A 14,857-nucleotide genomic window follows, 5' to 3' on the forward strand; every position below is an offset into this window, starting at 1 on the left:
AGATTATTGAAGAGACGTGTAAACATTCTCTGATGTTCATAAATTATAATCTGATTCCTTTCTGATCTTGTGTATAAACTAACCAGGAAAAAAAAGCAAAAAGGACAAACTAATGTGACAAAGATTCAAATATAAAGTAAAAAAACACAAAACATGTTTTCAAGTAAAAAATGAATTAAAATGGAAAACAATCACAGGTTATCTATAATCTATAATAAATAAATCCCAAACGTTTAAAGTGAAAGCGCAGTGTGCCGCCGATGGTCCAGTGGTTAGAGCTATAGCACGTATGCAGAATATCGCTACATCCTCAGAGTTGTGGGTTAGAGTTCCAGCTGAAAATATTGATTAAATTGTCATTGCAGCTTTTCCTTTACAGTTAAAGTGTGTTTGTGCAGTCTGTATTTAACTTAATGGCTTTAGCTTAAAGGTTGAAAATAGTGGTTTGGACCTGCAGGGCCGCCTTATCCTCTGGGCTTGTCTGGGCTGGAGCCCAGGGGCCTACAGTAGTCAAGGGCCTTTCAAAAAAATTCAATATAAAACAAAAACAAAAGACAATTTGCTGATTTTTCTGTCAATCACTTTACATTTGCAGCATGAGTTGACCAACACGCAGGCGTGTGCAGGTGCTATAGGCGGGCCAGGAGAGGGCCTCTGCCTTTCAGAAGTCATAATAGTTTGATATTATTCTACCACTTGTTGAATTTTCTGTCAATCACTTAAAGGAACAGGCCACAGTTTTTCCACACTGAGATCTGTTCTTACCAGAGCTTAGACGAGTTGATGCGTACCTGTCTGGTCTTTGTGCCCGTGGAAGAGCGTGGTCGCTTCCAACTTCACCCCCATTTGGAGCTGTAGGAATCCATTGGGAGAGGCCAAATGCTAACTACATCTTTGGTCGTTTTGCATGACTGAGCGCACGCACAAAGACCAGACAGGTACGCATCAACTCGTCTAAGCTCAGGTAAGAACATATCTCAGTATGGAAAAATGGTGGCCTGTTCCTTTAATTGCAGCATAAGTTCACCAACCCCACTCTCGAGGGCCGAGCTAATGACAAAAGGCCTGTCGGAACTTAAGTAACCTTAAGTAGGGTTGGGGGGCCTATATTTCATGGTTAGCCCAGGGGCCTATGGGTGGATTAAGTCGGCCCTGTGGACCTGGACCTTTTGTAAACCTGTGCCGTCTCTCTGGGCTCAGGCTCCGGGTCCCCCTGACTCTGAAGGTGGGTCTGACTGAACCAGGTAAAACCCAGGGTTTTGGATAATCCGAATTCTGAAGTGAATATAAACACGTTAAATCTGATTATTGGGTTTTCTGATTTCTCCAGTTATCTGATTTTTCTGATCCAAATAACAACAAACAAGATCCCAAATCCCTCTGAGCAGATTTTTGTAGCTAATATGTCACAATTGTCAATTAAATTCTGGCTCTATCCATTATGTAGATTTTGTCGATGAAAATATTAGAAACTTTGGGCATTTTTCAGCCATAAAATGTCTGTTTTTTCGATTATTTAGACTTTTTGTCCTTACTTGTTCCTACTGTCACTTCGTATCACGTGGTAACATTGACTTGACTGCTCGACATACGCCACCGTCAGCCCCGCCCCTGTTCCTAACCTTTACTATCTACATAGACCATAATGAAAACAGGACTTAGGAGCAAGTTACAAACTGAAAGCAGGTTCTGGCTCAATATCCACTTCCTTATTTTTATATGAAAACAGAAAATGACAGAAAACATGTAGTCAGTAATGTTCTTTAAAAGTTTCAAATTGACATCTCTACTTTGAGTCTGGCCTTGCAGAGGGAGGAGCTTCAGTCGGGCTTTGTAGCACCTACTTCATTTTGTATCATTTTGTTTCACGTCTCTTTGTTGGTTTGCATGAGCTGCAGACATGAATGCAAACTCGCTGTATTTTGTATGTGTTTAAACCTGCTCCAATAAAGTCTGAACTTTGTACTGCTTTCCTTCTTTTCCGTTTAGTGGAAAACAGATCTAACGTTTCAGAACAGCTGACAGACCATTTTGCATGACAGGCTGTTGTGCAGCTGATCCAAGGTTTAGGACCAAAAAAACTAAACTCTCTTAAACAGAAATCAAAGTTCCAAACATGAGCTCAATGTCCTGTGTTTGGGACATTGAATGATGTCCCAAACGGGCAGTTCTGTGGCTCAAGGCACAGTAGTGCAGTGGTTAGCACAGTGCTTCACAGCTAGAAGGTTCAGGTTCCATTCCCACCTGGACGGGGCCTTTCTGTCTTAAGTTTGCATTGTTTTCCCCGTGTCTGCGTAGGTTTCCTCCAGGTTCTCCGGTTTCCCCTACCACTAAAAACATGTACAATAGGCCTTTGGCCTTTGGCCAGGTGTTTCTGACCATTAGCCCGGCTCCACATCATGGAGATGGGTCCCCGAGTGCCGGCCCACGCTGGCAGCTCATTGCTCCTACAGGTCGCCCAGCGACACTGAGGATGGGTCAAATGCAGAGAATATTTCCCTATAGGGATGAATAAAGTATAACTTAACCATAAGCATAACCATAACCAAGGAGACCAGGCCTTTGTGTCTGAAGCCCTTCAGTCGCAGATGAAAACCTCTGATGGTTGTTGGGCTTCATTTGGGTCTAGGATCGTCCAGCCAATCGGATCCTCCGGCTCAGTGCTGGGACCCCCCCCCCCCCCCCCCCGATCAGGGGGTTTGGTTTAGGGTTATGATTAGGGTTAGGAACAGCAAATGGGATGTAAAGTTGTGTTTAGGCGCATTGACTTGCCTTGTGTGTGAAATGTAAAGTAAATGTAAAGTATGTAAAGTTGCCTTGCCTTCTTTCACTCATACAGATCTTACACATAGTTGTAGGAACTAGAAAGTCTTGGCTTTCAAATGAGGTATACACTGGAAACAATTTTGCAATTTAGTAGTAGTAGAGGTCTTTCTGTCGCAGAGTAACAGGTCTGTGAGAGGCAGAATTCTTGCTGATTGGCAGGTGTTCAAATGCAAGAAAATACAAATTATTTAAAAATCACAAAATCCTTTTTGTTATTCTGTCTCTCACACTGGAAATGCACCTACGATGTAAATTTCAGACTGTCAGACAGAAATTGCAGGGTGTTCAAAGACTTATGTTCCTCACTGTGGGTATAAGGGCTCAAGCCAATACGCTTTGCACTCATCCCTATGATGGCAGGTAACAGGATAAGGAATTCAGAATGACTGTGTTCCTGTGTCCCACTGTGAGAGGCTCAACAACCCAAAGACCGTTTTGCTTTGCCTTTGCATCGGGACGTCATGTGCTCCTAAACTTCTGCTCCCAGACTCAGCCCCACAGGGACGACGGAGGAGGGACACGAGGGACACGAGCGACCCGGGACAGAGGCATTGGGGGAGGGTCCACGGGGGAGAGGGTGTGTGTGTGTGTGTGTGTGTGTGTGTGTGACGTTTGGCCCGGCAGCTGGGACCGCAGTGAGCCTTTGTGGAGCTCTGACCTCTGACCTGGCACACTCTCTCTCACACCTGCACAGGCGCACACATGCACGCACACATGCACGCACACACACACACACACACACACACACACACACACACACACACACACACACACACACACACACGCACACGCACACACACACACGCACACACACACACGCACACACACACACGCACACACACACACACACACACACACACACACACACACACACACACGCTTATACACACAGAGGTTTACTTAAGCCAGGGGTCTCCAGGCTTTTTTACCTGGTGAGTTAAAACCATCAGAGATACTTTCGCTTCCAAGACAGCGAAACGACTAACTTTGCGACTTAGGAGCAGTTCCCCGGGACGGTTTGTAGCCTACATATTTCACCAAAATGAAAGAAAATGACTTGGGTTTTATCCTTCAACTTTATTTACATAAATGTTTGCAGATTCTGTTCAAATCCTCAGAATAAAGAATAAAGAAAATTCCTCTAAAATGTGACTTGACAAGCGCATAAAGAAATGTAGAAAGCCTTTGGCGAGCGACCAAGAAAGGGCTACTGGCTGGAGATCCCTGACCTAAGCCCCGTGCTTCAGTAGAGAGTTTGTTCTTTACTCGTTCTGCACTACATTTGAGGAATAAATCTCCAATGCATTTTTATAAAGGTGTAAAAAAAAAAAAAAAAAAAAATTCCCCTTTAAAGCCTGCTGTTCAATCCCCTGTCGTGTTGTTCTTGTTTTTGGAGCCGCTAGCTTGTGTTTTGCCAGTGGATCTTCACTTTTATAAAGAGCATACTCTGACCGGGACTGTGACCCACCCCCCACGAACGTGCACATGACCAGCGCCCCGAGGGACCAGGGCATCATGGGGCCAGAGCCCGGGCCGGGCGGGCCGTCTGGAGCATGAGCGCTTTCCTCTGTGGACCGACGGACTTTTGGATCGGTCAGACCAGATGTGAAATCCGGCCCCCGCTTCCACCACACCGACCCACAATACCTACGTCATCCACAAGGGGTGCAGCGGCTCAGCTCTCACAGTGCAGGACCACGGCTCTGATGCAGTGTGTTTCTGTGGTCCACATGGTTTTACTGGATGCTTCTGTACGTCTCTGCCGTGCTTTTGTGGAGGATCGGTGGATTTTGGACCGCAGAGAGTCCATCACGGTCCTGAAGAAGCAGCTTATGAGCTAAAGACATTTGAGACCTACACATTTCTTCTTCTGAAACACTGAAGAGGCACGAGAGCCCCCACAGCTGCAGCACAGAGGTGTTGTGGAGCGGAGGGAGCTGCGCAGGGAGAAGGAGGTGGAGAAGCGGATCAGTGCAGGACACCACGCTCTGAGGAGACTGAAGGATGCCAGGTTTGTTCCGGGTGCTACAGTTCCTTCCTCCAAAAACATGCGGGTCAGGTCGGCCCAGGGAAGCGGCTCAGGACTAACACCTGCACACTGTACTCTCTTGTTCAATGACAAATAAAGCACAACAATTAGGTGCAAGTATTTTTTCATAAAAAGGTCAGAAAGTGGTGACGATTTCGATTCAGGTACCTGAACGATACTTTTTTCCCGATACCTAGACGAAGATATCTGTCGTCTATAGAACCAGAAAAAGAACAATAATGTTTGGAATATATTCAAACTCACAATATCAGGTTCATCTGACATCACCAATGTCCAGAAATGTGTGCACCATGGGGAATCCTTTGGGAGAAACTGTGGCAGAAAAATAAGAAAAAATTGTGTTACATTTTTTGGGGCAAAAAGTCAGGAAAATGTGTTTATTTATTTATTTATTTATTTTTTTATATTAGTAGTAAAAATTAGCAAAAAAAAATGGGGAAAACTGGCAAACACTCACAGCTACCTTTTCCCCCCCCAATGCCATACTGGTATGTTTTAACGCAGGGGTCCTCAAACTACGGCCCGCGGGCCGGATTTGGCCCGTGAGATGATTTAAGCCGGCCCCTGACTTGTAGAGCACAAATCCCTGAGTATGTAAAAATAAGTCTCTAGCCTCTAGCCCATTCCTACATCAAAATGTTAAAATTCAGTATTTTCCTCCCTCTACATGTTCCTCCATGTCCTACTGTGTAGAATGAGCCCAGACCTGTTCACCACAACTGCCTCTGAAATCCTGCACTGTCACTCAGAAAGTTGTTAATTCGGTCCGAAGTGCCGTCATGCACGAGCTTAATATAAAAGGTGCAGTTACGCGTAAGACCTGAGGTGGCAGTGGTGAGTATGAAATGACCAACTTGTCACTAGCCACTAGGGGGCAACTTGAATAAATAAAAAAGAATTCCACACGTGTCCAGCAGAGGGCACTGACATAAGAGATCAGGACATAAACAACACATTATAGCCACGTGGTGAATGAAGAGTGTGGAGGGAATGAATAATGACGACAGTGAACTTTGAGAGACTTGTGACACAGGCTTGTAAAGTGCAATACAAGTGTTATGACTTTTCGTCACATAGCAAGGGACGGACATTGAGAATTAGCCTTGGCTAAAATCTTGTAGAATGTAACATGAGTTTATGTGACATACTTGTCCCTATTCAAATAAACAAAGCAAAAAAAGTCTATGTTGTAGCCAACCCGGCCCCCATCACAGTCAGGAACGATAATGTGGCCCCCAGAGGGAAAGGTTTGAGGAGCCCTGGTTTAACGGTACCCAGCCCTGCTCATGTCCCATCAGGCTCGCTGCCTGGACGACTTTGGTGTTATATCTGCAGAAAGGTGTGGGTCCTCCCTGTGCGGGGCGAGCGGACACCGGTCACAGCGGACACGCTCCGTCTCAGCAGGTGGGGCTGGCCCTCAGTGACCCGGGGCACGAGGCCTGAGGTGACCCCTGACCCTCCCCAGCCCTCCCTCCATGCGGCAGCAGGACAGCAGCGGGACATGTGGTGGTGTGTGATGTGTGGATGGGGCAGCTGGAGAGAGAGAGCCCCCCCCCCTCTCTCTCTCTGGATAATCCTGTGAGGAGACGTCCTGGGCCGGGCAGGGGAGGAAGTGTGGCTGTTTAACTGGACACACAGTGTTTCTCATTGATAAGATGCAGTGCTCTCGTGGGGCTTTGTTGTAAAGACACTCATGAACATCTGAAAAACATCTTCAAATCTGATCCTCCAAAGACACTGCAAAAAAAAATTCACCACACGTTCTGAAGTGGAGGTAAATCATTGGCACTTGTGTTCTGAGGTTGGTCAAAGCTGAATTGCTGAAGATTTGTTCTTACAGAGGACCGTTTTCCGCAAAGAACAAGAGAGTGACTCATCAGAAAGATACGACTTTCATGATCTCACAATGGAGAAATTCACTTACAATAGTTCAGAAAGAGAAGAGCAGGATAATGACCACACAAGTAAAAGTAAATAGAGGTAGTGGACACCTGATTTCTTTCTCATACTGACACATGTTCTTCCCTGAGCTTAGACGAGTTGATGTGTACCTGTCTGGTCTTTACGCATGTGCTCAGTCACACAATAAGACCAAAGATGTTTTTAGCATTTAGCCTCTCCTCCTCTCCTCCTCTGTGGACCCAAACGGGGGTGAAGTTGATCGTGTAGCTACTCACGTAACTGTATTTAAATAGTGAAATCGTGGAAGAGCTTGGTCGCTTCTAACTTCACCCCCGTTTGGCCCCATGAGGAGACGAGGAGAGGCTAAACCTCGACTTCGAGGACTCATGTTAATTAATAAGCACTGCTCCGTTTTAAATAAATAAACTATTACTAACTGTTTCATGTGGTGGAATCTAATGGGCGCACTGACCCCGAGAACCACTGAGTTAAAATCGGGCTTATGTAGATGGAAAACATCTGTAGTAAGTCATAATCATTTTATTTCAGTGAAGCAGCAAATTAATGACGAAATTTTGGGAAGAAAATGATTTATATGTGATATTTTTAAGCTAATGATATGCTGCATTCATGTGGACTGTGGAGCTTGTTTTTCCGAGTTGTGACATCATTGTCCCAGTTGGTTTATGTTCATGTACTTTTTATGTGGGAAAGTGTGGATTTGGATGACAACAAACACAGCTATTTTATCACTGATTAGCGCTTAGCTTAGCTAACCATTGGTGTTAGCTTCTAAAAAGCTAAACTTTGGTTTGTTCATGTTATAAAATATCATGTAAATGTTCTTTTTGCTCGAATTAATGTCGGGCATTTCTCTTGCAAATGTGTTACTTCACTGACTGCTCAAGAAAGTAGCAGTGTTTAACTAAAAAACAACATGTCAGTCGGGAAGCTCATTTTGACCCGAGTGTTCCAGTTCCAGAGGACCACATGAATGTAGCTATACATAGAGGTCAAAGGCCACACCGCCTTTGCTCTGCCCAGTCCCGTCAGATCTGAAAGCTAAGCAGGGAAGGGCCTGGTCGGTACTTGGATGGGAGACCAGGAAGCCTGTTGAGTGAATGAGTGAGTGAGTGAGTGAGTGAGTGAGTGAGTGAGTGAGTGAGTGAGTGAGTGAGTGAGTGAGTGTGTGAGTGTGTGAGTGAGTGAGTGTGTGAGTGAGTGAGTGAGTGGTGAGTGAGTGTGTGAGTGAGTGAGTGAGTGAGTGAGTGAGTGAGTGAGTGTGTGAGTGAGTGAGTGAGTGGTGAGTGAGTGAGTGAGTGAGTGAGTGTGTGAGTGAGTGAGTGTGTGAGTGAGTGAGTGAGTGGTGAGTGAGTGTGTGAGTGAGTGAGTGAGTGAGTGAGTGAGTGAGTGAGTGTGTGAGTGAGTGAGTGAGTGGTGAGTGAGTGTGTGTGTGAGTGAGTGTGTGTGTGAGTGAGTGAGTGAGTGAGTGTGTGAGTGAGTGAGTGAGTGAGTGAGTGAGTGAGTGAGTGAGTGAGTGAGTGTGTGAGTGAGTGAGTGAGTGAGTGTGTGAGTGAGTGAGTGAGTGAGTGAGTGAGTGAGTGAGTGTGTGAGTGAGTGAGTGAGTGGTGAGTGAGTGTGTGAGTGAGTGAGTGAGTGAGTGAGTGAGTGTGTGAGTGAGTGAGTGAGTGGTGAGTGAGTGTGTGTGTGAGTGAGTGAGTGAGTGAGTGAGTGAGTGAGTGAGTGAGTGAGTGAGTGAGTGAGTGAGTGAGTGTGTGAGTGAGTGAGTGAGTGTGTGAGTGAGTGAGTGAGTGAGTGAGTGAGTGAGTGAGTGAGTGAGTGTGTGAGTGAGTGAGTGAGTGAGTGAGTGAGTGAGTGAGTGTGTGAGTGAGTGAGTGAGTGAGTGAGTGAGTGAGTGTGTGAGTGAGTGAGTGAGTGAGTGAGTGAGTGAGTGAGTGAGTGAGTGAGTGAGTGAGTGAGTGAGTGAGTGGTGGTCGGAGGGGTCGATGACACAGACTGGTTGCTTCGCTTCCGTCAGTCTACCCCAGGGCAGCTGTGGCCACAACAGTATCTGACCACCACTGAGTGTGGAGTGATTGAATAATGTCGACAGTGTTGCGCTTTAAGAAAGTTGATAATACAGGCTTGTAAAGCGCAATACAAGTGTAAGGCTTTATTATTGTTACTATTATTGGGTAAAGTTCCAAGGACTAGGTTGCGTTCATGTGACATCACAACATTCTAAAGAGCCTATAGTTTGAGGTGAGGGCAGGTGAAGTCAGTTAGTCAGCAGAATGAGAGTAACATGTCAGGTTTGGGAATCCAATCACTGTCAAATAATGATCAGGGAAAACATTTGGACATTTTCTTTTTGGACATTTCTGTCAAAAACTGCTTCTGTCCCGTAGAGTTGTATTGGCACCTGCTCTGACAGAAACAGAATTCTAGAACATGAACACGACCTGTTCTGGTAATAGGTTTATCTCTTTTTTTTTTTTTTTTTTACGCCAGCTGATTGTGAGCAACAAATGATCAATAAATGTTTAAACAAAAGTGTACTGATGACCCAGCCTCCTGGAGGACAAAGAAGCCCGGCCGTCCCACTCTACAATACAGTTCATGATAATGGGTCGAGGGCCGAGGCTCTACACTTAGTAATGAACCTCAGTTTGAGTTTGTTCACGAGATTGTCTACATGGGGCTTGAAAGTGAGGGAGTCATCAAGCAAGACACCAAGTTATTTGTGCGTGTGAAAGGTGGGTGAAGTGTCCAAGTTGCCCAAGGACACAACAACAGTGCGCACCATCAGGAGCTGGGATTCGAACCCCGACCTTCCGATCATGAGACGACCTGCTCCACCAACTACCCCACTGTAACATTAGTTTGTCTGGTCAGCATTGAGGGCCAGTTTTTAATTCATGAAAGTACATAATGAACAGCAGGGGCCCTAATATGGAACCCTGCGGCAAACCCCCTGTAGACACGCAAAAATTCAGAACTCAGACCGTCACATTCAAAACTGTCCACACTGTTCTATTTCCTAATTGTAAATGTAGTGAGTAAAGTATCATTACTCTCAGTAGTATGAGTACTTTGACGACTCTCCCCATGCAGAGGTGGAGAGCTGCTGGTGCGATGCCGGGCTGTGGACACCTGTTTGCTCAGCGGCCCTGGCAGATGGTGCACATGTCCCTGGGGGGGGTCCATCAGCTGAGCCCGTTTACACAGACAGTGGAGGGGGGTGGGGTCAGAGCGGTGAGAGGGGTCCACCGTCGCTGCTCCGTGGCCCCGCTGGTTGATTCCGGAGAGTGTGGAAGACCTCCTAACCACACGCACACTGGGTCCTCCTTCAGAGCGTGTGCGGTTTGGCGGCAGAATTTAATGAATCTTTCAAGAAATGATAATGGTTTAACGAAACAAAATAGTTCCTTTTAGGCAGTTAGTGTTGCCACCTGTCCCGGTTTTACCTGATTGTCCTTCTTTTTAATGGTCTGTCCCGGGGAAAAAGAATATTCTCCTAGGACACTGAATATTCCGCTTTTTCTGCAATATAAATGACGTAGCTCGTACTCATTGGCTGAGGCTCGTCTGGCCAGTGTGGCGGGATGTCGACAGGCAGTATTTCAGACGGAGATAGAGAAGGATAGACAGATCGTCTTTGGAGTGAGTGAAATAAACAACGTGAAAATGGGTGGAGAGACAGAGGACGAGGACGCTACAGGGGCTGACAGTGAGAGGCCAGTATTGTTTAGCCAAGAGTACAAGGGGGCAGAAAAGGGCAAGCACAAGCAAAGCACACACCACTGTCTCACCAGGTAAGCTGTTCCTCTACCTGACATGATGTGTGAACAATGTAAGGTGCAGTGTCAAACAAACTTAGCAAAAAAATAATAATAATTGATTCCATCTGAGCAAACAAACTTCGTATACTGTATATCACCTTTTACCTGTGCCCACGACTGCTAACAGGTGTCTGCAGCCAAAAACTGTGGGAAATAAGCCACAAAGACTAGACATATTAACTAGCAAAATATTAGTATCAAAATTATAATACTATTGAGAGCAAGAAAATGTTATTAATGATAATATTAGTAAACACATTAGTATAAATGAATGCCTCAAGAGGTATGTGGGAGAAAAAAGGTCAGCCCGATGGGATTTTACCAGTGATGTACCTGAACCAGCGGTTCCAAACTCTGGCGGGTCCACGGTGGAGCTCGCGCTCGCCCTGCTCCGCCCCCGCACCAACGGCCCGACTGTGTCCAGTCATAAAACATGAAACTAAGTGAGGAGGCCATAATATTTTTAACTCATGGCTGAAGTCAACTTTCTCTAGCTCTCCCAAGGTTGGCAAAAATGCATCTCAAAATACTTCAGATTGTTGCTTTAAGATATGGATTTTAAAAATATTTCCCTGAGAGGGGAAATATACTTCTCACCTATTTCACCCTGATCCGTTTTCATGTCTGAAGAATAGTTCGCAGCAAAAAAACAAAACAAAAAAAAGAACTATGAACTAGTTCATTTTTGGAACTATGAACGAACTATTTACTATAAACAATTATGAACTATGAACGAACTAGTTCATTTGGAAATTTGTGAACTGAACTTTGAACTAGTTCATGTAGAAAATGAACTTTCCCAACACTGGATTTTACGGTGGCTGTTTTGCAAGGATCCTCGGCGTCTCGACCACTTCAGACGGAATCCACATCATCACACACCGCCAAGAGGTTTCCAGTTCACTCGGACCACACGCCCCCCCGCAGCTCCCCCCTCAGTTTGGCTCTTTCACCCAGGATACACCTGTGGATCAGAGAGCTGAATATTACCCCTAATGCACTCCAACCATGTTTTTTTTAATTATCTTTTTGGACCGAACTTTATTTAGCAATGAACCACCTAAATATGATCCTTTTGTTTGTAGTTTGTACTCAGTAAAATAATAAAAGACATCTTTGTTTTGTAAGTAAAGGTGTTCCTATTGCTCCGTTTTGGCCGTGCCCACCACCGAGGACGTCCAGTGGCGTAGCAAGGGTACCAAGGGGCCCCAAGCAAGAATGTCGGTAGGGGGCCCTCGGGTGGCTGCTTAGTATACTGCGCACTGGGAGAGAGGACGTCATCTGGGCAGGAGTGGGTCACCTGACAACTCCCATAATGCAGTTCTCTGCATTAGTTTCCCTCAGACCAAAAGGCTGAGGTTCTTCAGGTCATGAAGAGTGTTAAAATAAACTGGTTTCACTGTTAGAAATATAATCTGGTGGAGCCGTGAGTAAAAAGTCTGTCCACTGCTCACTATAAGTTAACATTAGGGAACCATGACTCACTAAAGCAGCGCCACGGAGCATTGGTGGAGAGATAATGTAACTGCATCACCCAAATCATTAGGAAGACTGTGAATTGCAAGTGTTTACTGCAGGATTCTGAATAACGGGTTGGTTCATGGGGCCCTTGACTGTTGGGGGCCCCAGGCAGCTGCCTGCCTTATGGCAAGCTACGCCTCTGAGGATGTCAACCAAGTGGACAACGGAGGAGGGATCCTGGCCAATATCTTTGGTCCTTCCACAGAATACACATTACTGAAGGAAAAAAGAACGGTGATGAAAAGCTTTGTGCGCAGCAGTGAGAACAATATGCACAAATACTGCTTTTTGGTGCGTTTATTATCCAGAGGAGCCAAAGCAAAGACTAGACAAAAGAAGCAGCTAAAAGATGAGCTATGATTGTAAGCTACATGCTAATGTTATGCTAACTCCACTCTACATGCTAAAGTTGTGCTAACAGCGGCTAAATGCCATCATGGGCAAAGTCACCTTTTTCAAAGGCGCTATGATGTTGTGAAATATTAAATCTTGCACGATCTTCCTGTTTCAATGAGGGCTGTCCTCTTTCCTCTGGCCAATCAGAGACCAGCAGTCTTCATGTCATGTTGATACGCTTTAGTGGACTCAGTATGTGTTTCCTGAATGTTTGAGATGAATCTTTAAAGAATAGACCATATTATTATGAAGAGCAGCAGCCAATTGGAATTATCATTGATCTGAATGTGGACTTAACCAAGACCAAATGAAGGCTGAGTCCAGACTGGACCAGGGCTAAAGTAAGCTCTATTTGTACAATGAGTTTATATTCTTTGTACTGTCATTGTAAATTATCATTTGTTCTAAATTGTGTTTCCTTTGTTAAAAAAGTTAAAACCACAACAGGCCAGAAATGATGGGGCTCTAAAACCGCAGAGGTGTCGGCCGTGGTCAACCTGGCAACCCCCTAAAGCGAGCCCGATCTGGCCCGGTGCGCCCCTCCTCCTCCTCCTCCCTCCCCCCCCTCCGTCCCGTTAGCGTCAGCAGACAGGTGTTTCGCTGCTCTTGTGTTGTGTGTACAAACCGAGAGCAGCTGCCTCCCCCCAAACACCCCCTCCCTCCAGTTATTGTAGTCTATTGTTGTCCCGGGACAGTGCCTAAAAGGGAGAGGAGCCGGGAGTGTGTGTGAGAGTGTGTGTGAGAGTGTGTGTGTGTGTGGAGGGGTGGGGTGGGGGGCTTCCTAAACCGCTAACAAGTGACATTATTCTGCTTCAGAGTGGAAACATGTGACGCACTGAGAGCGTAACTAAAAGATTGGACTGCCCTCCGCACATTTAGGACGCAAACATGGCCGACCTCATCTGAAAGGTCAAAACCTCCAGAGCCAATGTTTTCCAGATCATCCATGACCCACAGAGAGTGACGCATCAAAACATCGCAGGACCTTGATTGTTGCCAGACCTTTTCTTTTGTTAATTATATTATATTATAATTTGTTTGTCACAGTGGCTCAGCTGTATCTGTGTAGGTTTCCTCCAGGAACTGCGGTTTCCCCTACCACCAAAAACATGTACAATAGGTGAATCCTCCAGCCAGGTGATTCTGAGCCTGGCTCCTCATCTGGAGATGGGTCCCCGGGCACAGCACTGCCGTCGCCCACTGCTTCTTACGGGACGCCCCAGCGGCATCGAAGGATGAGTCAAATGCGGAGGACAAGGTTCCCTATGGGGACAATAAAAGGGGGACAATAAAACTATTTTACAGCCATTATTCATCCTTCACTAAAGAGCGATCAGAACAATTTACAACGCTGGTTACCGAGACCAATCCACTGTTTACTAAAGCCAAAATTCTAAAACCTCATGACATGATCACTTTTAAAACTGCTCAATTAATGTATAAAGTTAAAAATAAGCAACTACCTCTAAAAATTCAACAGTTGATTTCTGAAAGAGGGAAAATACAATTAAAGGGGCTTGGATCAAAATTGGCCACGCCTGGACATCCAGAAAAGGTTTGTGTGTGTCCGTTTGTGGTCCTAAAATATGGAATAAACTACATATAGACCTCAAACCATGTCCAAATATCAGACAGTTTAAGTATCAACACTGTATCCATGACCACTGGGATTTAGATCTCAGAGCTCACATGATATAAGGAAGCTATCAAGTAAATAGAACAAGATACTGAGAGTGCTTAAAAGGGGCGGGACTGAATAAGTGTTTACTTCCCCCTCTCCTTTTCGGACAGTGATCTAAAATGTGCAAAAGGTCAAACAAAATAGTTTGTCCCAAGATGTAAATGTATTGAGCTGCACATTGGATATTGAGCTCACGACGGCCTCAGTCATGGCACCTGTGTTAACTTTGACAACATATTTTATTTTAGTTTTAGTCTTAGTCTTTAGACTAAAATGTAATTTAATTTAAGTCAAGATTTAGTCAGAAAAAACTTTTCAATTTTAGTCTAGTTTTAGTCGACTAAAATTACATGAATGAAGACTAATTTAGTCGACTTATATTTATAATATTCATTTTAATCATATTTAATCGTGTTCCTCGACTTCATGGAGCTTCTCCAACATGAACAAAGCTCAGAGCTGTTCATTTGGCAGAGAATTTACATGATCTGAGGCTCTTTCAGACGGTCAATAGAAGTTTGGATGATTTTAGTCTCTTCTTTTCATTTTTATTTAGTCTTATTTTAGTCGACTAAAATATCTGGACATTTTAGTCATAGTTTTAGTCTCATGAGAAAGTTTTAATTTAGTTTTAGTCCT

Source organism: Gobius niger (assembly GCF_951799975.1).
Source record: "Gobius niger genome assembly, chromosome: 9".
NCBI classification, from domain to species: Eukaryota; Metazoa; Chordata; class Actinopteri; order Gobiiformes; family Gobiidae; genus Gobius; species Gobius niger.